Genomic DNA, 23718 nt, shown 5'->3' with positions numbered 1-23718 from the left:
GCCAGAAACTGTTACCGAAATATTGGGTCCATCTAGCTGAGAGCCAATAACAGCCTGACAGGGATAAGGAAAGACTGCTTTATGCTGCAGAAAAAAAGAGAACCTTGTACTCAGGTACAAAGAACTCTAAAGACTATGCCGTGTTAACACTTTATTGGTGGTTGCCAGACCCTGTGAAACCGTTATTTGGTCAGTGAAAACTGGCTTGGAGCAAGATTTCTTTGCTTTGAGGCAGAAGAGAAAAGATAGTTCAAAAGTTCAGGTTACTGTGTACGTGAGGCTTCTGCTTCCCCCTACTGGCCGCTTGTAAGCTATTAAGGGGGGCCACCAGGAACTTTCACAGTGCCAACAATGCTGATATAAATAAGAGGTTGAGTAGGTCACAGACTGCTCAGAGTTCACATCCTGCTCAGTTTTCTGGCTTCCATAGACCCACTTTACACCCCATCCCCACCCAAAAAAAAAGAAAAAAGAAAAAAAAACAGACACACAGATTCCAGAGAAAAAGACCTGTTCAACCACCCTACTTGACCACCCAGGCCTCCTCCAAGCAGCAGTTTTCATGGGTTGGCCAAGTGTTCAAATTTCCTATACCTCTGGAGTTACAGATGTGCCCACGGGCCCAGCTCACCCGCCCCCCTGGGGACTGCCTTTTCTGTTTCTAGCTGGGTTGGCAATGGACCACCATGGACAAGTGGGTTATGGAGTTCATAGCATCAGGCTATATCATCCAATTTACATCAATCCCTCCCTTCCATTCAATTTCCTGTCCCTCTTCAGGGACCCCTCTCATGAGCTTGTGTTGAAACAACAGATGGACTCTCTCATCCAGCTAGGACCAATACAACCAATCCCTTCCTCTCACAGGGTCAAGGGATTCTACTCACAGTATTTCCAGATGCCAAAGAAGAACGGAGGATGGAGGCCAGTCTTAGATCTAAAACTTTTATAAAAGTACATGAAGCCTCAAAGGCCTCAGGATTGTGACTCTAGCAACTATAATTCCCTTACTGGAGGAAGGGGGGTGATTTTCAGTCCTTGACCTACAAGACACATATTTTCATATATAGATACACACACTGCACGGGAAATACCTATGCTTCAGCATAGGCCAGAATGATTTCCAATACCAAGTGCTTCACTTCAGCCTATCATCAGCCCCAAGCATGTTCTCAAAGGTTTTAGCAGTAGTGGTGGCTTGCCTTCAGCAGGAAGTGATCCTAGTCCTTTTATACCTCAGCGAATGGCTACTCAAGTTTCATATGGATGTCTGGTTGTATTTTCACTTGTTATGAGTCCACAGGTACTCAACTCTCCCTTAGGATGGTAGCACATTCATCCAGATCTCAGGCAACATCTACAGCATTATTGAAGAGTGCACTGTTTTCTGAAATATGTAGGGCCACTACATGGGCTTCAGTACATACATTTAAGAAACATTATGCCCTTATCCTTGCCATCAGATTTGATGCAGCACTTGGTTCTGCAGTATTTTCTTTAGTTCTGAACTCTGTTCTGAAGCTCCCTCCTCCTTCTGTGGATCCTGCTCAGAAGTCACCTGAAGTGGAGCACCCATAAGGACATTACTCAGAAAAGAAGAGGAGGTTACTCACCTTGGGCACTAACTGTGGTTCTTCAAGATGTGCATCCCTATGGATGCTCCACTACCTGTGCTCCTTACTCTCGGCTTCAAACTGTTCCCTAGCGGACACTGGGGTAGAGAAGGAACTGAGGGTGGTTTGCCTGCAGACCTACCTGAAAATCTCCAATCAAGGGCTAAAGAGGCACATGTGCACCTGAAGTGGAGCATTCATAGGGAGCACATATCTCAAAAAAAACACAGAAAAACAATGCCCCTGGATTGACAATACTACCTTAAAAACAATGCATCTTTTCCCTAAGGGTCTTTTTAATGTACATTTATCTTATTTGTTTTTTTAATGGGAATAAGAGGATGAATCAATGCTTCCCTCTCAGAGAAATGGACTTTTAAGTGCTGGGCATTTTTCAGAAGCTCCTAAGGCTGACGTCACAAGAAGAGGGATTGTTTAACTACAGGAGATCATTAGGTTTTCTCAGCATTTAAAAGGCAATTCATCTGCAACAGACACACCAATTTAGATAAATATCTGTAAAACATGTCGACATGAATGGATTGTGAAAAGTAGGGATGGTTTATTTTCATAGCAAAGTGGCAATTCCCTGGCTTACATTTCATGGTGCTAAAGGGAAAAGCTCTCTAATGTATAACACTCAAACCACACAATTTTCTTTCTTTCTTTCTTTCTTTCTTTCTTTCTTTCTTTCTTTCTTTCTTTCTTTCTTGTTGTTTACCCCCCTTGGATTTGTATTTCACTCTCGCACTTAAACTGATACCATACTTGGTCATGACCAAAATAATTGAGATAACAATGTATTTGTTGGACATATTTAATGTTCACATTATGTCAGTATGTGAGTGCCTCACAAATATTAATTAATTAATCAAACATTTCCCACAATATCCCAAGGATATAAGGAAAGTCTTATCCCTGGTTTAGTGGTGGGGAACCTAAGGGTATGTCTACACTACAGGAGTAGTTCGATTTAACTTAGGTCGAATTTGTGGATTCGACCTGATGAATTTGAATTTGTGTATCCACACTAAGGACACTAATTCGAATTTGTGAGTCCACACTAACGGGGCAAGCGTTGACATTGGAAGCGGTGCATTCTGGGCAGCTATCCCACAGTTCCCACAGTCCCCGCTTCCCATTGGAATGCTGGGTAGAGCCCCCAATGCCTTCTGGGGGAAAAATGTGTCGAGGGTGGTTTTGGATAACTGTCATCATTCAACCGTCACTCCCGCGCTCTCTCCTTGAAAGCGCCGGCGGGAACTCTGTTCGCGCACTTTTCTGGTCAGTGACAGCGCGGACGCCACAGCACTGCGAGCATGGAGCCCGCTGCGATCATCGCTGCACTTATGGCCGTTGTCAACTCCTCGAACCTTATCGAACACCTCTTCCACAGTCAGCTGCTGAGAAATCGGGCGAGAAGGCTCCGGCAGCGCGGTGAGGACGTGAAGTGTCAGAGTGGCAGAGACCTCTCACAAAGCACGGTACGCCGCGCCGTGGAGATCATGGTGGCAATGGGTCACGTTCATGCTATGGGATGGCGATTCTGGGCCCGGGAAACAAGCACGGACTGGTGGGACCGCATAGTGCTGCAGGTCTGGGATGAATCACAGTGCCTGCGAAACTTCAGGATGTGTAAGGGCACTTTCCTTGAACTGTGTGACTTGCTGGCCCCTGCCCTGAAGCGCCAGGACACCCGGATGTGAGCAGCCCTGAGTGTGCAGAAGCGAGTGGCCATAGCCCTCTGGAAACTTGCAATGCCAGACAGCTATCGGTCAGTAGCGAACCACTTTGGCGTGGGCAAATCTACCGTGGGGGTTGCTGTGATGCAAGTAGCCCACGCAATCGTTGACCTACTGCTCTCAAAGGTGGTGACCCTGGGAAACGTCCAGGTCGTCATAGATGGCTTCGCCGCGATGGGATTCCCAAACTGCAGTGGGGCTATAGATGGCACTCACATCCCTATCCTGGGACCGGCCCACCAGGCCAGCCAGTATATTAACCGAAAGGGCAACTTTTCAATGGTGCTGCAAGCACTGGTGGACCATAAGGGACGTTTTACCAACATCTACGTCGGGTGGCCAGGCAAGGTTCATGACGCGCGTGTGTTCAGGAACTCTGGTCTGTTTAGACGCCTGCAGGAAGGTAGTTTCTTCCCGGACCACAAAGTAAGTGTTGGGGATGTGGAGATGCCTACAGTGATCCTCGGGGACCCAGCCTACCCGCTAATGCCCTGGCTCATGAAGCCCTATACAGGCGCCCTGGACAGTGACAAGGAGCTCTTCAACTACCGGCTGAGCAAGTGCAGAATGGTGGTGGAGTGTGCTTTCGGACGTCTCAAGGGGAGATGGAGGAGCTTACTCACTCACTCGGATCTCAGCGAAACCAATATCCCCATTGTTATTGCAGCTTGCTGTGTGCTCCACAATCTCTGTGAGAGCAAGGGGGAGACCTTTATGGCGGGATGGGAGGTTGAGGCAAATCACCTGGCTGCTGATTATGCTCAGCCAGACACCCGTGCGATTAGAAGAGCCCAGTGGGAAGCGCTGTGCATCCGGGAGGCTTTGAAAGCTAGGTTCCTCAGAGAGCAGGGTAACCTATGACTGTCCAGTCTCTTTACAGAGAAGCTGAACCTGCCCCTGTTTCAGTTACTATTGTCTTTTTTCAGCGGTTACATACCCCGTTCACCAGGTTTCCCCCCTTCCAACAGACGTTTAAAAATAAAGTTATTGGAACATTTTTAATTAACAAAGTTTTCTTTACTAACGAATTCTCGTTCAAGGGACGCAGACTGTGGTGGGTACGGTGTGCAGTCATGTACATACCACTTCTACACTCGAGGACTGACAGGCTCCTGCTCCTACAGCGGTCTCTGGGGGGAGGACGGTTACAGGAGGGTGTGCAGGAAGGGGTGGGTTTGCAGGAAGGGGTGAGGGGTGTGTGGGAAGGGTGAGTAGGTGTGGGTGGATGATGGCTCTGGCTGGGGCTCAGGGCATCGGAGAGGTTCATGGCTAGGGTGGAAGGGCATGGTAAGGGCAGCCTGCCTTGCCATTTGTGGATGCCAGGCGCTCGGATCCTGGGGCAACATACACCTCCCAGACTGACCTGGGGCAGCAGACACCTCGCACAGTGACCCGGGTGCCTAGTGACTGCACTCTGTGTGTGACCTGCTGTTGATCCTGCCCCCATGTCTGTACCCTGTTAATGGTGGCTGTCCTATGCAATTAACAAACCCCTCCCCCCCTCTTCACACAAAGTCTTCTGCAAAGAAACATGACGGAAACAGTAATGAACAGCAAACTATTTTAAATACTCAACTACACAGTTGGGGGATGAAACTGGGATTTGGGATCGGGTGATCCAGGAAGGCAATCAATTCTCATACTTTAGGGAATGAGAGCTGTTTGGTACATGAGCGCTCTGCTGGGGTGGAGTGACAGTTTTCACGGCCCCTAGCGCCCCTCCTTCTTGTGATTTTGGGTGAGGGAGGGACAGGACTTTGTGGCGGGGGAGGGCGGTTGCAGATACAGTTCAGGGGGGCTCTCTGCTCCTGCCTGCGGTCCTGCAGAACATCCACAAGGTGCCGGAGTGTGTCCGTTTGCTCCCTCATTAGTCCAAGCAGCGTTTGAGTCGCCTGCTGGTCTTCCTGCCGCCACCTGTCCTCCCGTTCGCTGTGTGAGCGCTGCTGCTGAGAGAGGGTCTCCCTCCACTGGCTCTGCTGTGCCACCTCGGCTCTGGAGATGGCCATCAGTTCAGAGAACATCTCGTCCCGAGTCTTTTTCTTTCGCCGCCTAATCTGCGCCAGCCTCTGTGAGGGGGATGCCGGGGCAGTTCGGGAAAGAGCCGCAGCTGTGTGATGGGAAAAAGGAAGTGATTTCCTTCCAAAGATACATGTTTGCGAACACTGAACACAGTCTACTCAGTTTCTGTGAACAAGACCATACAGGGCACCTAATCTCATGTGCTCTCAGGACAAGTTCGAATTTTCGGCATTCGCTTTCATTGCCTGGGGTCTTGCACTGGAGATCGGACAAGCGGGGCAGGACAGCAGATTCCGTGTAGCAGCCAGGCCTGGTAAACCGGAAACTTTAGGCTGCTTAACAGTTAATGGATAGCAGGGCCCTCCTGCTGCAGGCAATCTGGAAAGCATAAACTCTGACCCTGTTCCAGCCCCTCGTGGCTGTCCCCGGGAAAGATCCCTGTATGCTTTTCCTCTGCAGCCTACAACACGTGGTTGTTAAACGACGGTCATTGTTATGCAAAGGAAAAGTCAAGCATTCACAATAGTAACATTAAAGTAATTCCCCTAATTAGATGCAGCAGTCGCCGAGCGAGATCACCCTGAGGCGGGTCTCCAGGACAAACAGAGAGCGAATGCTGCGTGAATCTCTGCACAGACCAGGGCCCTATGCTGCCATGCTGGTCGAGGCGATGCTCCCATTATACCTCCTGATGGCCTGGTGCGGAAGAGTGTGCTTCCACGGAGCACCCAACAAGGCACCTCTCCCCAGGAACCTCCTAAGGAGGCTTTTCGAGTACCTCTCAGAGAGCTTCGTTGAACTGTCCCAAGAGGATTTTTGTTCGATACCTATATGCATTGACCTTCTTTTTATATAGTTTTTATTCCTGTTTTGTTAAGAAATAAATGTTTACATGTTTATAGCACTTACCGACTGATCCTTCCCCTGATTCGGAGTCCAGGTTAACGGCCAGGGAGGGTTGGTAGGGGATCTCTGTGAGGGTGATGAAGAGATCCTGGCTGTCGGGGAAAGCAGTATTGTAACCGCTGTCGCCTGCCTCGTCCTCCACAAACCCTTCCTCATCTTCCCCATCGGCGAACATCGCCGAGAAACTGCCCCTCGACACTATCCCATCCTCATAGTCCACGGTCACTGGTGGGGAAGTGGTGGCAGACCCACCGAGAATGGCATGCAGTGCCTCGTAGAAGCGGCATGTCTGGGGCTGGGCTCCAGAGCGTCCGTTTGCCGCTTTGATTTTTTGGTAGCCTTGTCTCAGGTGCTTGATTTTCACGCGGCACTGCGTTGCATCCCGGCTGTATCCTGAGTGCCATGGCTTTGGAGACCTTCTCGTAGGTCTTTGCATTCCGTTTTTTGGAGCGCAGCTCCGAAAGCACAGACTCATCGCCCCACACAGCGATCAGATCCAAGACTTCCCGGTCAGTCCATGCTGGGGCCCTCTTTCTACTCTGAGATTGCATGGACTCCTCTGCTGGAGAGCTCTGCATCGCTGCCAGTGCTGCTGAGCTCGCCACGACGTCCACACAGGAAATGAAATTCAAACTGGCCAGACAGGAAAAGGAATTCAAATTTTCCCGGGGCTTTTCCTGTATGGCTGATCAGAACATCTGAGCTCGGACTGCTGTCCAGAGCGTCAACACAGTGGTGCACTGTGGGATAGCTCCCGGAGCTAGTAAGTTCGATTTGCATCCACACCTAGCCTAATTCAACATAGCCATGTCGAATTTAGCGCTACTCCCCTCGTCGGGGTGGAGTACTGAATTCGAACTAAAGAGCCCTCTAGGTCGAATTAAATGGCTTCCTGGTGTGGATGGGTGCACGGTTAATTCGAATTAACGCTGCTAAATTCGAATTAAAGTCCTAGTGTGGACCAGGCCTAAGACACAGAGGGTATGTCTGTACTGCATGTTAAGCCGGGGCTGTGACTCAGGTTTGAGCCCAAGCCTCTCTTCCATCCACATGCAAATCAATCCAACTCACATCAGCAAGCACTTACGACCTGGGCCCTACGACCCTACTAGTGGGGATGGGTCAGAACCCAAGTCCCACTGAGAGTCAAGGCCAAGCCCTGTCATTTTGCAGTGTGGATGGAGGTCAGTCTGCAAACCTGACTCAGAGGGTCTGCATAGTGTAGAATGGTTACATTAGCATGGCTGTGAGACCCAAGTCCAGCAATTGTAACAACAGGAGCACGGGATTGGAAACACTGTGTCCCAAGCCCAGGTGTACCAAGGTAATATGATTGCCCAAGATTATGTCAGAAGTCTGAGGCAGAAATAGAGCCTAGAGATCTTCAATCTCTAATCACAAAACAGCCCTTCCTCCCTATGGATATGTCATATATCAAGAACTGTCTCCTACACTTTCCCCAGATGGGCTCAGTGATCTTAGTTGGGTCTTTTCCATCTCTAACTTACAATATCCCAGTATCTTTTTTCCTAGGTGGTCCTGTGTATCCCTGCATGTCTTCTGTCATTTTCCCTAGCAGGACCACTAATAGACACTATTCTTCTAGCCAACACAGAGCGGGTTAGATTTTTCAAGCTACTCTCAAAGAGGCTGCACTTGAGGGACACAGTGGCCCTTCTCACCATGGACTGAGCATACTGGAGCTGCTGAATCTAGAACTAGAGCTGTGTGAATAGTTGATTTATTGGTTTGATGGCCGAACCAAAAAAGTTTCAAAGAGGAACTTTTTTCTCACTGAAACGTAAAACCAAAACCACTTCATTCAGGTTGACTGAAACATTGTGTATGTTGCTTCGAAACAAAATAAAATGTCATTTTGAAGCAAAAGGCCATTTTGAAACTTAATGGCAAAGTGGTTTCTTTTCAAAATGTCAAAGTTAAGTGTTTTGACATTTCCAGTGATTTTTTTTGGTCAGCCAAAACTATTTGCCAAATTCAACCCAAATTGCAAATAGTCTCTCTATTCCCCAAAATCCATTTTTGGTGAATTTACTATTCATTAAAAAAAAAAAAACCTAACTCCCTACAGAACAATTTCAAAGCCAGGAAGTGAGAAACAGCTCACACACATTTTACCTAGGGCATGCTTCCTAGTATTCAGCACTCCAGGCTGTTGACTAAAAAAGCTCATACATGTTCAGAGATTTTACCAGCCATCTATTCATTGGTTTCATTATAAGGTTTATTCTTGCCTCATTTCATATGTATAACTGCCACAATGTTAATACCAATGGTAATTACTCAGTCTTGGTCAACATTATATTTTGGTATAACTACATTGCTCAGGGGTGTGTAAAATCAATACCCCTGAGTGATGTAGTTATACCGACCTAATCCTTTGTGTAGACATAGTAACGTTGTCGGGCTGGCTTCTCCCATCGACATAGCTACTGCCTGTGGGGAGGTGGAGTACCTACGCTGATGTGGATTCTGCCACCATGTACCCTGAAGCTACAGCCTTGAAACTGAAACAGTGTCTACAGCTTTATTCACCATTTTCAGCTGAGTAGGTTTTCCTAGAGAAATCTTGACAGACCATGGTGAAAATTTCATGTCTGTAGTATCTAAAAAAATATGGGAATTATGCAGAGTAAAGCATATAAAGGCTGGTCCCTATCACCATGGGTTGGTGGAAAGATTTAATGGAACTTTAAAAGCTACACTAAGAATATATGTCTTCAGGTGTGAGAACGACTGGCATGTGTTATTCCCTTATCTTCTCTATGTATAGAAGTGTTCCTCAAGAATCTACTGGCTTTGCCCTTGCTTTGATCTTTTGTAAGGGAGGCAGTTGAGGGGACCCTTAGATTTGATTTGAAGCTCTTGGGAGGGCAATACTGTGGGAAAAGGACAGCTGGTAGGAGAGTATGTCATTGTTTTAAGGAGTATTTACAAGTTATGATACATTTAGTACAACAGAAAATGTAAAAAGGTACGGGAACTCAAGAAATTTAGTATGATTGGCATACTAGGAAAGTTAGTCTGTTATTGGTGATTTGGTGCTAATGCTGGTCCCTGTGAGGAAAAATTAAATGTAGGTTTATTGGGAAGGATCTTTGGAGGTGACTGAAAGAGTGAATGAAGTCACACATGATGTAAGCAAGCCCAATGGCAGAGGAGTTGTGCAAACAGTACATATCAAGTGAGGGACATAAATCCACACCATGTAGAGGTCAAGCATAGGAGTTTATTGCACACAGTGCTGGCGGAGTGTCACCATGCTTATTAGGCACAGAGACACTGTCAATCAATTGATTACAATAGAATATATAGATTTTCCATGGGCAGGGGAAAGTGACGGGGTAGGCAGTTCCACACTCTGGGATAGGTTTTGCAGCAAGACAAGACAGCACATTAGCCAATGGTTAACAGGTTACATAATGTCTCCGCCCATGGTCTCAAGTTAGCAAGTTGACATTTAATTAATACTCTGATAAAATGTTATTAGTATAAAATATATATGTTGAATTCTGATTTGGGGTCCATAGGAATGGAGCACCTCCTTTGATTGTCCAACAGGTACATTCCTAGGGGTTAAAGCAAAGAAACAGTGAAAGTGTATGAAAATAAAGATTGTTTTCTGTGTGTCTTAAGGTCCCTGGGAAGGGAGGTGGAAGGATGCCATATCTTATACTGACATGTGCCAACTTTTCATAAACTCAAGATTAGATCTGTGGGAAGAACGTTCCCTACAGAAGAGACTAACACAATAGGAACAGGGATTCTTTGTTCAATCTGCAACTCTGAATAAGACACAATTATTTAGTTCTTAGCTCCAACACCTGGCAATTCTACTGACCAAGCATATTTTAGCAAAACAAGATTATCTGTTTACCCCAGCTTTCTCTTAGCTGATCACTATTTGCTAGGCCTCTGGTCTCTTGACCTTACTCTGGACTTTGGGTCTGGAAAAGAGCTGGCATAATCCATATACCAGGTTGTTATATAAAATGCACATGGATTTTAACCCTTCACAACAGATTACAAGTTTATATCAATTGTATTTGGAAAAACTAATGTTTGCTAGGCAGATCTTAAAGATTTTACACACACACACACACACACACACCTTTAATGATCTGTAGAAATGTAGGACTGGAAGAGACCTTGATAGTCATGTAGTCCAGTCACCTGCACTGAGGCAGGACTAAGTATTATCTAGGCATCAACTCAGGCTGGGGCTGCTCAGACTGGGCATGTTCAAATGCTTAACACATTCATTAGCACTCATTCCTATGCTAATATTTCATTGTCTCACTAGAATTGTCACTCCTGTATTTATAACTTGATACTTATCTTTATGATACATTTTCTAGCTACTGTACAACTGAGAACTGATAAATAAACCACTTGTATTCTCCATTGTTGCCTCAATTCCCTCTCCAGAGTCTCAGAAAAGCAAACAATTGAGTACATCCAATTGACCCAAATTGATTATTCATGTTTATAGTTCTCCAGAATAAGGCAATTCCACCTCCACTATCACATCCATACTAATCCCTGATTTGGAGAACGGTTTAACCTGTAACCCCTTGTGATTCAGCATTTTCATGGGAACCTAAGACCTCAATTCTGCATGGGCAGACTCCAGCATTGGTGCAGACACCAGTGGCTCTCTGCACAGGCACAGACTTCTGCATACCTGGTTTGATTGCTGGATCAGGCTTTACATAGTTTGTAGATCACCTTTAAAACTGTGAACATTCTTCACCACCTGGCACTTGCTTAGTGCACAAAGAGTGATATCTCTGTTCAGAAAACAAACAAACAAAACCAAAAAAAACCCCTTCTGTTGTAAATACCTCAGAAGGTATTATTGTCAGAATTTTTAAATAGCCATTTGAAAATTCCATTTGATTTCTTCTTTTCCCATTTTATTTCCTTTCTTCACCTTAGCATTTCATTAGCAAACAGCCAAACACTTTATTGGGGTTTAAACTGAAGTAAAAAACGAACTTTAAGAATGTTCATATTTAATTACGGCTACACATAATTAAGTGTGGCAATCTGGTGATAAAACCTTTAAGTAATGACTCATAAAGAGATAAAAATGGACCATGTGTTTAATCAGTTTGCAGCCTTCCACAGAAGCTGGCATAGTACAGGTGCTAATGAGACATCTGTTGCTTAGGACACTAGAGAAAGCATGCAATTCAGTGATGAAAAAAAGTCAGTAAGTTATACAAGACAGATGTACTTGCCAAGAAGTCCAGCCTTATTCTTAAACTTTGATAAGATTTGGGAATAACAATATTCAACAAATGTTGTCTTTTTCTTCCCTGCCATAGTTTACTCTAGGGATAGATAACCTAAATATTTAAATTTGCTGAACATGAATATTGGTGTTATTCTTCTCAAGGATATTTTACCAACCATCCCTGATGGCTGATAATTTTCCAGCTAATTTGGCACTGCCCCGTCTATCTGTCTACTATGCCCAGAGTTAAGAGACCACAACCGAGGAGTGTGACTATGGCAGAACTAAGTTGGGCGGATGGTGGGGCAGAAAAGCCATCCTACCCAGCTTGAGAAGCTTACCTGCGTTTGTAGGAAGTGTACTGTAGTCATACACATTAAGATAACTGGCACACTGTCCTACAGGAAGAAGGTAGAACCAGGAATGAGCCCCTTGAAAACTCCCAAGAGATGGGGGAGAAGTTAGAAAACCACCAGGCTACCATTCCCACCAGGAGACAGCTCCAGGTAAGAGCTAAGGATGAGAGAAATACCTTGGGAAAGGTGGGGTCTCTTAGGCTGTTGGCTGGAGGCTGATATTTGGATACACATTTTATTTGGAGTCCAAACCCGTTCTGAACACCAATAGACTCAGCTTCCTTGCTCATGATTAGATTTAGGGAAGATGCAGTAAGGATTAGTCCTGCACTGGAAGCAGGATACATTAGATGATCTAATAGGTTTTTTTCCCCCCATCTCTTGCCTGTCAACTTCTTTTAATCTATAACCTATTCCACGTTATATTAATAGACCGAGAATGCAGGTCTACCCCCTTGATCTGAGCTCTTACTCCCTGGTATTACTAATGGACATTATGAGCTAGATCAGCAGAAGAAATTACCTTCCTAGTGAAAGGGATCCAGGCTGCCAGTCCTGGATCCTGGAGGCCTCTGTTGTCCATAGCAACTAGAATGAGCAGCAGCTGACAAGCTTCCCCATTCTACTTGACCAATGCGTGTAACCTTAACCCTAATGTGTAGGGATTCTCTCTAAGGCTGAGAGGTGTTCACTTTCTATTCCCATTCAGTTCTTGACCTCTATGCTGAGCCTACAATTATCCACCAATAATGATGGCAGCTTGTGCAATGTAGTCTTCTGGCCATTGGATACTGGACATAAAGGCCACCAAGGCATTTGACATAGGTCATCACACAGCTATGACATAGAAACAACTACTGTGCCATGCGTAGGGCCACCACCCCAGGAAGGGGAGAATTGTTACTGTTGTCACAAGTCTAAGCTTAGGGATGCCCAGAAGTACTGCTATGAACAACTTTTTCTGTGGCCTTCACTAGTGCTGGTCAAAATTATTCCTTGTTTTCATGAAAAATTTCTAAAATATAAAAAAAGTTTCCATTCTGAAGCTTTGAAACAGAAATAATTTTTGTTTTGTTAAATTGTTCGTGGTTCTTGAAAACTTTCAGTTTCCAACTCTTCTCCCTCAAAAAAAACCCTTTCCAAACCAAGATGAGACCCCCTGTGTGAAACACAGATGGACTGAGCATACCAAGTATATATGTGCACAGTTATCTATTCAAAGTGTCAGGAAAACACCACACGCCTACCACAGTTGCCAACTTTCATGCAATAAATAAGCACCCTGACCTTCACATTAAGCCAAAAATCAACCTAATCCCATTTCAAAACAATGGCAAAACAAGCCAATCACTAAGAACCCCAACACTCTATGTGACTAACAGGGGCGGCTCTAGAAAATCCGCCGCCCCAAGCAGGGCGGTGCGCCGCGCCGCTCGCGTCGCCCTTCCCCGGTCCCGCGGCCGGGGCAGAAGTGCCTGCGGACCGTCCAGTGGTCCTGCGGCTCCGGTGGAGCATCCGCAGGCATGCCTGCAGGAGCTCCGTCCGAGCCGTGGGACCAGCGCACCCGCCGCAGTCATGCCTGCGGGAGCTCGACCAGAGCCGCGGGAAGAGAGGACCCTCCGCAGTCATGCTTGCGGCAGGTCCGCTTGTCCCGGGGCTCCGGTAGACCTCCCGCAGCCATGACTGCGGGAGGTCCGCCGGAGCCAAATGCCGCCCTGCCGGTAAAATGCCGCCCCACGCACCTGCTTGGAGCGCTGGGGTCTGGAGCCTGCCCTGGTGACTAGATCCCCCCGGTGTGCAGTCTGGGACTGTGGTGGGCCTGCTGTGCACCCTTGACTCTCTCCCCACCTTGCTCCTGCTTGCCGGGAGCCGATCAAAAAAAAAAAAGCAACAAGCTACAATAAGCAACAAGCTACAAGCCAAAAACTAGCCAACAAGTAACTCTCAAGCCAATTAAGCCAAAAACATGCCCAATCTCTACATTTTTTTCATGAGTTTGGCATGTCTGATGCCTACATGTCACTAACAGTCCCCATTTAAAAGCTGCATAGACACAAACTGAAAATTAAAATAATTTTAAAAACTTGAACCATAAAAAAATCACAAATTTTATTTTTGCAAAGAATAAAGCACAATAGAGATAAAAAAAGGTGAAAGATTTTGTGCAGCCAGAAAATTTTCTTGGAACTGAAAAGTTTTCATGAACATTTTTGTTTTTTAATATATGCTATTTTTTCAACAAAAATACTTTGTTTGAAATATTACAACCAGATGTAGCCTACACCTTCACACAGATACACACACAGAGAACAGCCTTGACAGAAGAGAGACAGCAGGAAGTCTGTGTCTGCTTCCCAGAAGATCAAGGAATGAGAGTGCAGTCTGTGTGCATGGTGCTAATACTCATGCAAGCTGGATAGCCAAAGGCAAGACCTGGTCTTTTTCTTCAGTGAGAAAGAAAACACAGTGGCTTTCTGGCTAAGAAAAGAAATAAAAGCAGTTGAGTATAAAGGCTGAGAAGAAAGTGGGGAGATAGACAAAAAATAGGGGTGATGAGAGACAGCCTGAAACTCACCATCACTTGGAGTCTTTAAGAAGAGATTAAATGTCTTTCTAAAAGATATGCTTTGATCCAGTTTCTGGGGGGAAGTAATTACAGTCTGTGTATACAGGAGGTCAAAATATATGATCATAGTGGTCCCTTCTGGCCTTAGAGTTTACAAATCTAATACTGATGAAGGGAATAATAAAAAAAACAGGAAAAATAGTGAGGGAGCTAAACAGAAAGATGAGGGGGTAGAAGGGAAATGAAGGGCCTGGAAAAACAGGAAGGAAGGGAAACTGTGAGACCTTATACTAAACAAACTATTTTTAACGAGTTGCTACAGTGAATGTGATTAGAAGGCAAAATCATGATGCAATTCAAATAGGATGGTTTTTTTTCAAACCTTAAAAAATCTCATTTAAACAGAAGTGACTTAATAAACAATAAACAGTCAGTTCCCAGACTGCTGCACTGGGGAGCACAGTATGGGGAGGAGGTAACTAGCCCTCTGTGAAGAAAGAAGTGGTTTGGGGTTATTTAGAAAGACTGGATGAGCACAAGTCCATGGGGCTGGATGCACTGTATCCGAGGGTACTAAAGGAGTTGGTGGATGTGATTGCAGAGCCATTGGCCATTATCTTTGAAAACTCATGGTGATCAGGGGAGGACCTGGATGACTCGAAAAAAGCTAATGTAGTGCCCATCTTTAAAAAAGGAAAGAAGGAGGATCTGGGGAACTATAGGCCAGCCAGCCTCACCTCAGTCCCTGGAAAAATCATGGAGCAGGTCCTCAAGAAATCAGTTCTGAAGCACTTAGAAGAGAGGATTCACCAAGGGCAACTCATGCCTGACTAACCTAATTGCCTTCTATGAGGAGATAACTGGGTCTGTGGATGAGGGGAAAGCCGTGGATGTTTTGTTCCTTGACTTTAGCAAAGCTTTTGATAGGTCTCCCACAGTATTCTTACCAGCAAGTTAAAGAAGTGTGGGTTGGATGAATAGACTATAAGGTGGATAGAAAGCTGGCTAGATTGTCTGGCTCAACGGGTAGTGATCAATGGCTCCATGTTTAGTTGCAGCTGGTATTAAGCAGAGTGCCACAAGGGTCGGTCCTGGGGCCAGTTTTGTTCAATATCTTCAAGTTTGCAGATGACACTAAACTGGGAGCAATGGTAGATATGCTGGAGGGTAGGGATAGGATACAGAGGGACCTAGACAAATTAGAGGATTGGGCCAAAATAACCTGATGAGGTTCAACAAGGACAAGTGCAGAGTCCTGGATCGGATGGAAGAATACCATTCACTGTTACAGACTAGGGACCGAATGGCTAGGAAGCAGTTCTGCAGAAAAGGACTTAGGGATTACAGTGGACGAGAAGCTGGATATGAGTCAACAGTGTGTCCTTGTTGCCAAGAAAGCTAATGGCATTTTGGGCTGTATAAGTAGGGGCATTGCCAGCAGACTGAGGGACGTGATCATTCCCCTCTATTCAACATTGGTAAGGCCTCATCTGGAGTATTGTGTCCAGTTTTGGGCCCCACACTACAAGAAGGATGTGGAAAAATTGGAAAGAGTCCAGCGGAGGGGAACAAAAATGATTAGGGGGCTGGAACACATGACTTATGAGGAGAGGCTGAGGGAACTGGGATTGTTTAGTCTACAGAAGAGAAGAATGAGGGGGGATTTGATAGCTGCTTTCAACTACCTGAAAGGGGGTTCCAAAGAGGATGGATCTAGACTGTTCTCAGCGGTACCAGATGACAGAACAAGGAGTAATGGTGTCAAGTTGCAGTGGGGGAGGTTTAGGTTGGATATTAGGAAAAACTTTTTCACTAAGAGGGTGGTGAAGCACTGGAATGGGTTGCCTAGGGATGTGGTGGAATCTCCTTCCTTAGAGGTTTTTAAGGTCAGGCTTGACAAAGCCCTGGCTGGAATGATTTAGTTGGGGTTGGTCCTGCTTTGAGCAGGGGGTTGGACTAGATGACCTCCTGAGGTCCCTTCCAACCCTGATATTCTATGACTCTATGATTCAGAGCAATAATACAATAGATATAGAATGCATTGTTAATTCTGTTAAAATAAATCTGTTCTTACAAACATGGTTACTGATCAAATTTATGTTCACTCTTTCTAGTCTATGGCTCTGATCCTCTGGACAGACCTTGGAGTACAAATCATGGGTGGGACAGTTGGCACAGAGGTAGCTTTTTAAGCCCTCTGTCCCAATATTGGGGGTGACATGAGATCAGTCTATTCTCTAAAGTAAATGAGAACAGGTTGAGTAACATGTTCTTATTTGCACCACCTGCCAACAGTGAAAAGAGGCCATTCTGGCACAGAAGGATAATGGGATTATAAAGGATTATATTCCCACAATCCTCTACCAGAATGGCCCCTTGTCACTAATGGCATCTGGTGCAGCCCCTGCCATGCCCCCACACCACTGGCTGCTAGAAGCAAGAATTGCCATCTGAGGGTTCCTCTACACTTTTGGGGGATTCCAGATATCAGTAAAACCAACTTTGGGGTCTTGACTTATCAGCCCTATGTAGGTGTCACATAAGAAAAAGGAAGCTCCGCTGACCATTTGTCTCAGGCCCTTAACACTGTCTCTTACAATGCTTGGAGAGATATGAGCAAAACACTGTCTACTGAATCATGGGATTGCTTTGACTCTAGTGGGATCCTGTATGTGCTTCCTAGGGCAGAATTTTATTTACAGTCTTTGAAACTTCATCCTGTGGTACTGAGACAGGCAAAACTCCTAGTGAAGTTGCTGTAAAAGAGCCAAGGATACCACTCAGATCTCTTGCTCATCTACCACACTGATGGGCAAATGAAGAGATTATAGAAGCTGTGACAATTTCAAAAGCACTTTGACTAAATCAGCTCCCATATGAAGTCAAAGCTAAAACTCCCGGTGACTTCAATGGGAGCAGTTAGGCCACTGCCAAGTGCTTTTGAACATCCCACATTATGTATAATGGTGTTTTTATGAAAGACACTTTTTCCTCATGGCTTCAGGTTGAACATTTCTTTTTACTTTATTTTATTTTTTATTAATGGGCTGTAAAAGAAAACTATTGTTTAGCAATGTAACTCTAATATGATTAAGTGCCTTCTCTTCCAGAATTCTGCTTCACAAATCTTAAGTGCTTAATCAACTAATGTTTTGACTACTTTACATTGAAACTGCAGGATGGAGATTTGATTTATAATTTAAATTGGCATCTGAATGGGTCTCCTTGCTCTGAACTGTGAAAGACAATCATCTTTCTTAATGATCATTACACCAAGAAATGGTAACATGCCATCCTTTCCCATCTCCCTAGTGAATGTATTCGATTTATTCCCATCTCCCTTTAACAATATTAATGTGCCATTTACATATTTATACAAAACTATTGGTTTACTTTTTGCTAATTTTAAAGCCTTTTCTTCCAGATCTTCCATAATGATATCTATTACATTTGAGAATGAATTGCTCTCTTTTATTTATATATTCAAGATACTGAACCCAGACTACTTCTGTGATCAAGTTTCTGCTGCTGCTAATGGAAGCCTATTGTGAGATTTATGCAAAAAGACATTTAATGTCACAACTTCACATAATATTTGTGTATGGATTCATGGGTTTGTTTTTAAAAACCATTGCTATTTTACAGGGTGACTCATTTAGGAGGAAACATTTAGGTTACATAGGAACTCATTTCTTCTCTGAGATACACCCGTTAAATAAACAAAATAACTTCACAACTGCCAGGGAAGATACTCCTGATTTTATACTGATGTAACTGAGATCACGATCTGGCCATAAAAAATGTAGTTAGTGCTGGCGAAAGGTACAAGATTGACCCCCTTGGTTACTGAAACCATCTTTTATCTCCACAAAAGTTATGGCACAGAAAAGAGCAATACTCACTCCTTCCGCACAAAACCCATCAATATGACTCTACCCTATCCAAGATAGTCTAAATGGTTCAATGCAGTTCTGAGAAGCAGGGCTCTAATGCTCAGAGTACTCTTGGGTGTCTTTCAGCTTCCAGAGTGTTAAAGGAGCAGGTGGAGTGTTTCCTAGTCCCATTGCTGCAGGACGGACGGGTGGGCAAGCTACCACCTCAATATATTCAATCAAGATATGGAGAAGAATAGGAGCTGCTGGGTGCTGAGCACTCTTAAAAATCCAGTTACTTTGTTTACATGTCTAAATGGGAGCTGAGCTCACCTGAAAACCAAACTCTAAATCTTGAGAAAAGGTTTTCTCCTGTGAGTTTCTCCTACTTCCCAGGAATAAGGCTGGACATACTAAAATGGAACAGCCTTTCTCACTGTTTATTGCAATACTTAGTCCTCCCTCAAACCCACAGGTATGAAGTCAACTTGATAATGAAAAATAATGGGTTAAAAATAATCCAAACACTTTCAAAGCTTCAGAGAGGCTCCTTTACCGGTGAAAGTTAAAGACTTTGTTATTGTATCAAAACTGAGTCACACTTTTCTTGTTTAAAATTTCGTAAATTGTGTGTGCTGGTTATCTCCAATTTATGTGTCTGAGCAAAATATGAGTCCTTCTTAAAGAACAGGAGCGTTCACTGCTTGAAGAATCACAATGTGAACATTTTATAAGTAAATTAGAGACCCAACAAAGGTGAAGGAAGATACCGTGTTTTTAATTTTGTTTTGATTTTGCAAACAGAAAGGGATTGTTAATTAGAAAAAAATCAGCAACAGTTCAGACGCCCCTGATAATGTAATATGGAAACCATAAATGCATCTTGTGAATCAAGAGGCTGATGCTGAGAATGCTGAGTGTTCACTACTCCCAGTGGGCCTGATTCTGATCTCACTTATCCTAGTTTTACCTGGGATGTAACAGTTGATTTCAGAGTTAAAACTGATTTAACAATTGTAAGAGGTCAAACTTAGTCTCACTGATATCAATCAATTTCCACCTGGAAGTCATTGTGTGTATTGCTTGAGTAAAGACTTTAGTCTATTCAAATCTCCCGTTTATCTATTTTGGATCCTAATGCAGAACTGTGCTATTGTCATGCTATGAAGAAATCAGAAATGTAAAAATCAGAAATGTTATAGCTATAGGTGGCCTAGGCTGCGTGCATGTGTCTTTGGTGTTTTGGGTTTTTTTAAAGCTCATTTGGCTTTATTACTAAATCCCTTTAATCAGAAAGGGACATACTGTGGTAGTCTTTCTTACATTGCCAAGCACTTACTCAGATCAATGGTCTCATGAAAATGCAGGTGCTGCTAACCAGCCTGAGCAAGAGTATCACAATCTGACTCAAAGCATGCCACTGTCCTCTTAGCAAAACAAACCCCAAACAAGAAAAGATGGAGTTTTCCCTAGAAGTGGCTCACAACTGTGGAATTCTATTCTAGAAGAGATCAGAATGGCCAAAGAACCTCAAAGGCTTTAAACAAGGTCCAGACAGGTGTGAGACCTGTCCATATGGTGCTCACATGGTTCCACAGAATTCCTGAAAGAGGAGAATATCCCACAAAACCCTTTCCCTGCCATTTGACTCTGTACTGTGTTGTGCCCCCATTCCTACACCCCAGTTAGACATAAAATAGCTTTGTCTTGTTTGCGATCATTTACAACTATCTTTTAAAAGCAGAAGGGTCACTTCTTTACCCTTCCAAACTGTCCATGTTGCCTAATGATCAACGCAATGCTAACAAACCAGTGAGCTTGAATAAAGCATGTGAGGTGAAATTACTTTTTAATGTTCCATTTGGCTAAGATTTATACCTCATTTTCCTTAGCAACACATTATTTATTCAGAGTAATGTAGGCACCAGAAACTGATCTGTTTGTTTAATTTGGCTACCCCACCCACCACATTTCTGAAGGAAGATTCTGTTTATACACTTATTATACAAAACATCTTACAAATAGAGCTGCTTCAAATTTTTCATTCCATTTTTTTTTGTTATGAGAAATGGTCCTTTTTCCGAAGCAAAGGTCTTTCTTCAGCAATAGGTGACAGTAGCATCTGCTACATCTGTTACAATAGCATTCTTGAGAACAGTGTTGAAAAATCTTAGTTTTTCAGACAAATATCGTATTTCAAGGAAAAAGAGGCTACAATCCAGGAAAGATGTACTCTGAACTACCAGGTGTCATATTGCATGGTTGTAAGTCTACTAATATTAAACATAGGCCCCTGGAAATTCTGAGAGAGTATTCTGTCTGTCTAGCTCTCTCTCTTTATATCCTCCCATCATGGTAGTATCTGAGCACCTGAAATGTAGGGCCATTGTATTCCTGTCAGGTTTGGGGATTAAAAAATTACGGAAGGGAATCTGTAAAGTAAACAGAAATCAACTGCAGCTCACAATCAGTGGATTTTTGTAAACTGTCATACATCTTCAAACAAAATGTGTGCAGTTCACACTCTGCTATAGATTATAGCTGCATATCTTCAGTGTATCAATTCTTGAACATTTGCCACTTGTAGGCATTGGTTTTATGAACGTTAGACCTTTTTGTTTCCTCCCTTTGCAGTCAGCACTCTGAGGGGTATGTGATAGCACTGTGACCAACGGCCATAGTAGAGTTGGAGGGAATGGTGGGGAGGAAAGGAGTGCTGCCTCAGCAGAAGCCCCCAGAGACATTATGACAGTGTGTGGAGGAGCAGACATCATGCCTCAGGAGCACTGAGGGCCTGCATTTAGGAGAGGCAGCTGAAGCAGATATTGTCTGCATTCGCTGTTGCATGGCCTTATGTCTGCCAAGTGGGGCAAAGGAAATAAGCAAGGGCTTTGTCTCAGCCCTGCCCTGCATTTTCTCAGTCTTGGAGCAATACACCCAGCATGGGCTGGTCTCCTTAGTGCTCCCAAAGCCCTAGCAGCCAAATTATTCCTGTCTTCCTCTCCCTTCCCTTGGGAATCTATGCCTGGTGGCCTAGTGTGGTTAAATATTGAGAAGTATGAGTAGGTAAAATAAATTGGGGCTAAATCAGAGATACCTGACATGTTTCCTCATCAGTATCCCCAAATGTTCACTGGCTGGGTTCACTCTAAGCTTGAGGGGTTGGTTTTTGATGATGACACTATTAATATTATTACCGCCTCTGGCAGATGGTACATTAAAGCCTATGACATTAGCATTCACCTGTCAGTAGCATTCACCTGTCAGAGCTGTCTGATGTTCTCAGGGGATTTCTTCTAAGTGCTGCTTTCAGGTTCAGGACCTTTGGAAATGGCACTGTTACCCATTGATTGAGATAGAAGGACGATGGACTGAGGAGATTCAGGAGAACTCAGTTCCAGTCTCTTGTATAATACGACCATGGCAGATCATTTATTCTCTCTGTGCCTCACTTCTGCATCTGTAAAATGAGGATAATAAGCATTCCTTTCATCCATGCTTTGTCTGTCTTTTCTTATACTACCTGAGGGTAAGGTGGCTAGGATAATGGGCTCCTGATTTCAGTTGGGCCCTGTAGATGCTCCTGTTATACCAAAGAAGTAGAAATTAGAGAATTTGAGCAAAATATCCATACAAGCCATGCAGTTCTAGACTCACAACATTCCGTAGGATAATTTGAAACAGATTGTAGGAATGAGTGAATTCAAAAAAGCACCATATCATTAAAGGATTTTCAAGTTTATTATGCCAATGAGAAATAGAGAGAGGTCCACAGCAGAACCCTGGCTCAGAACACTCCCCAGTGTGGGGACTATCCAGATCCAGGCTACTCAGTGGGCTTAAATGACTATAGCTAGCTGAACCAGAACTCCAGAACCAGGTACTTCCATGCTCTGGGAAAGTTTAGCTCTAGACCCAAACTGCGCAGTTCACAGTCATGTTGAATATTATGGTGATGAAGACTATATCAGTACATGGATAATGATACAGATAACATAGATAGATCAGTCATTTTTATTGATAATGTGCTATGTGGCAGAAGAACCACAGACTCCTAACAAAATGTTACATTAACACTTATTGGCATTTTGGTTATTCAATCCACATGTATAACATCTTGTTTGGTTGGTTTATTGTTTGTTTTTCCAAGATGATTTGAGGTCTTTTTTTGTATCTCATACAAGATCTTTGTCTATAGTTGTAATGATGATGATGATGATGAAGATGATAATAAATAATAAAAATGTTCTAAACATTAATATTGATATAATTTCTTGAACTGATATATAAATTCTATTTTGTATTTTTAATATTTTTTCAAAACAGATGCTAATGTATATTTTTAGAAAAATGATGGCCCAGCACTTTCTGACACTAGCATGAACACAATTTTGAATTACATCCCCAAGGTACAATAAAGAAAACAATCACCTAAAAACCACAACATAAAAGGAAAGAAAAAAGGCTTGCACCTCATTCATATGAATGGCACAGATGTTCAGTGATAGATGTGAAGGGGGAGCACATTCCAGAGGAGGTCAGTACACCTACGTAATAGTTGTGCCTTTGATAAATCATGTTTCTAAAGATTAAAAACAGTTTATCCTGTAAGTTACAGACGGAGACATAGGGATCAAAGGCTGTTTACTTGTCCATATATAGCTGTTTGCTTCTCCCCCCATCCTTCATGTTCTGTTTGCTCACATTTTGTGTTATTATTTGTTTCTTCGTTTATCTGTTTTCTTATTTGGAGGGCAAAGGGGTCATTTGCTTGCTGCTCTGTGTTTGTTTGGGTTTTTATTTAATTTGGGAGTTTGTTAACTTTTGCTTAGTTTTGTTTTTCCTAGATATGTTTCACTTTTAAGGATGAAGCTGAGCACGGGTATGTCTAGCACAAAAGGAAAGCCCTGTGACAATCAAAAACAAGGAATCAAAGGGAACGGATGTGGACTTTATCAGTGAAACAGCTACACAAGCAGCAACTCAGAGACATGGGTGACTGGCACTAATCAGGCAAAAGAACACCATTCAAAGAAGGAGGAAAGGAAGCAATAACAGAATAAGGAAGAAGGAAAAGGAGGAAAAGGCAGATAACACCAAGAGAAGAAATAGCCATTAACATCTATGACTGTTGAAAAGAGAAACAGAACTGCGTGTTTACAGTGGAGGCTTGACTTTTGTCTCCAAACTAGTCACAAATAAGTTTTTCAGCTCAAAATAGATGCTGTAAATTTGTTTTATAACATGCAGTTGAAAAGTGCCATTCTCACCAAAATGATGAGAAATAAGTACCCATTTCCTGCAAGGTTCTTCAGTTTTCTCTCTTCTGGAAACTATACCAGCATTTATGGTTTATTTTTTACCAGCATTATCATTTTAATTTTTTG

This window comes from Mauremys mutica, chromosome 4 (assembly GCF_020497125.1).
Source record: "Mauremys mutica isolate MM-2020 ecotype Southern chromosome 4, ASM2049712v1, whole genome shotgun sequence".
In the NCBI taxonomy this organism is placed as follows: Eukaryota; Metazoa; Chordata; order Testudines; family Geoemydidae; genus Mauremys; species Mauremys mutica.
The sequence above is the reverse complement of the archived record's forward strand: the minus strand, read 5'-3'. Positions refer to the sequence as shown.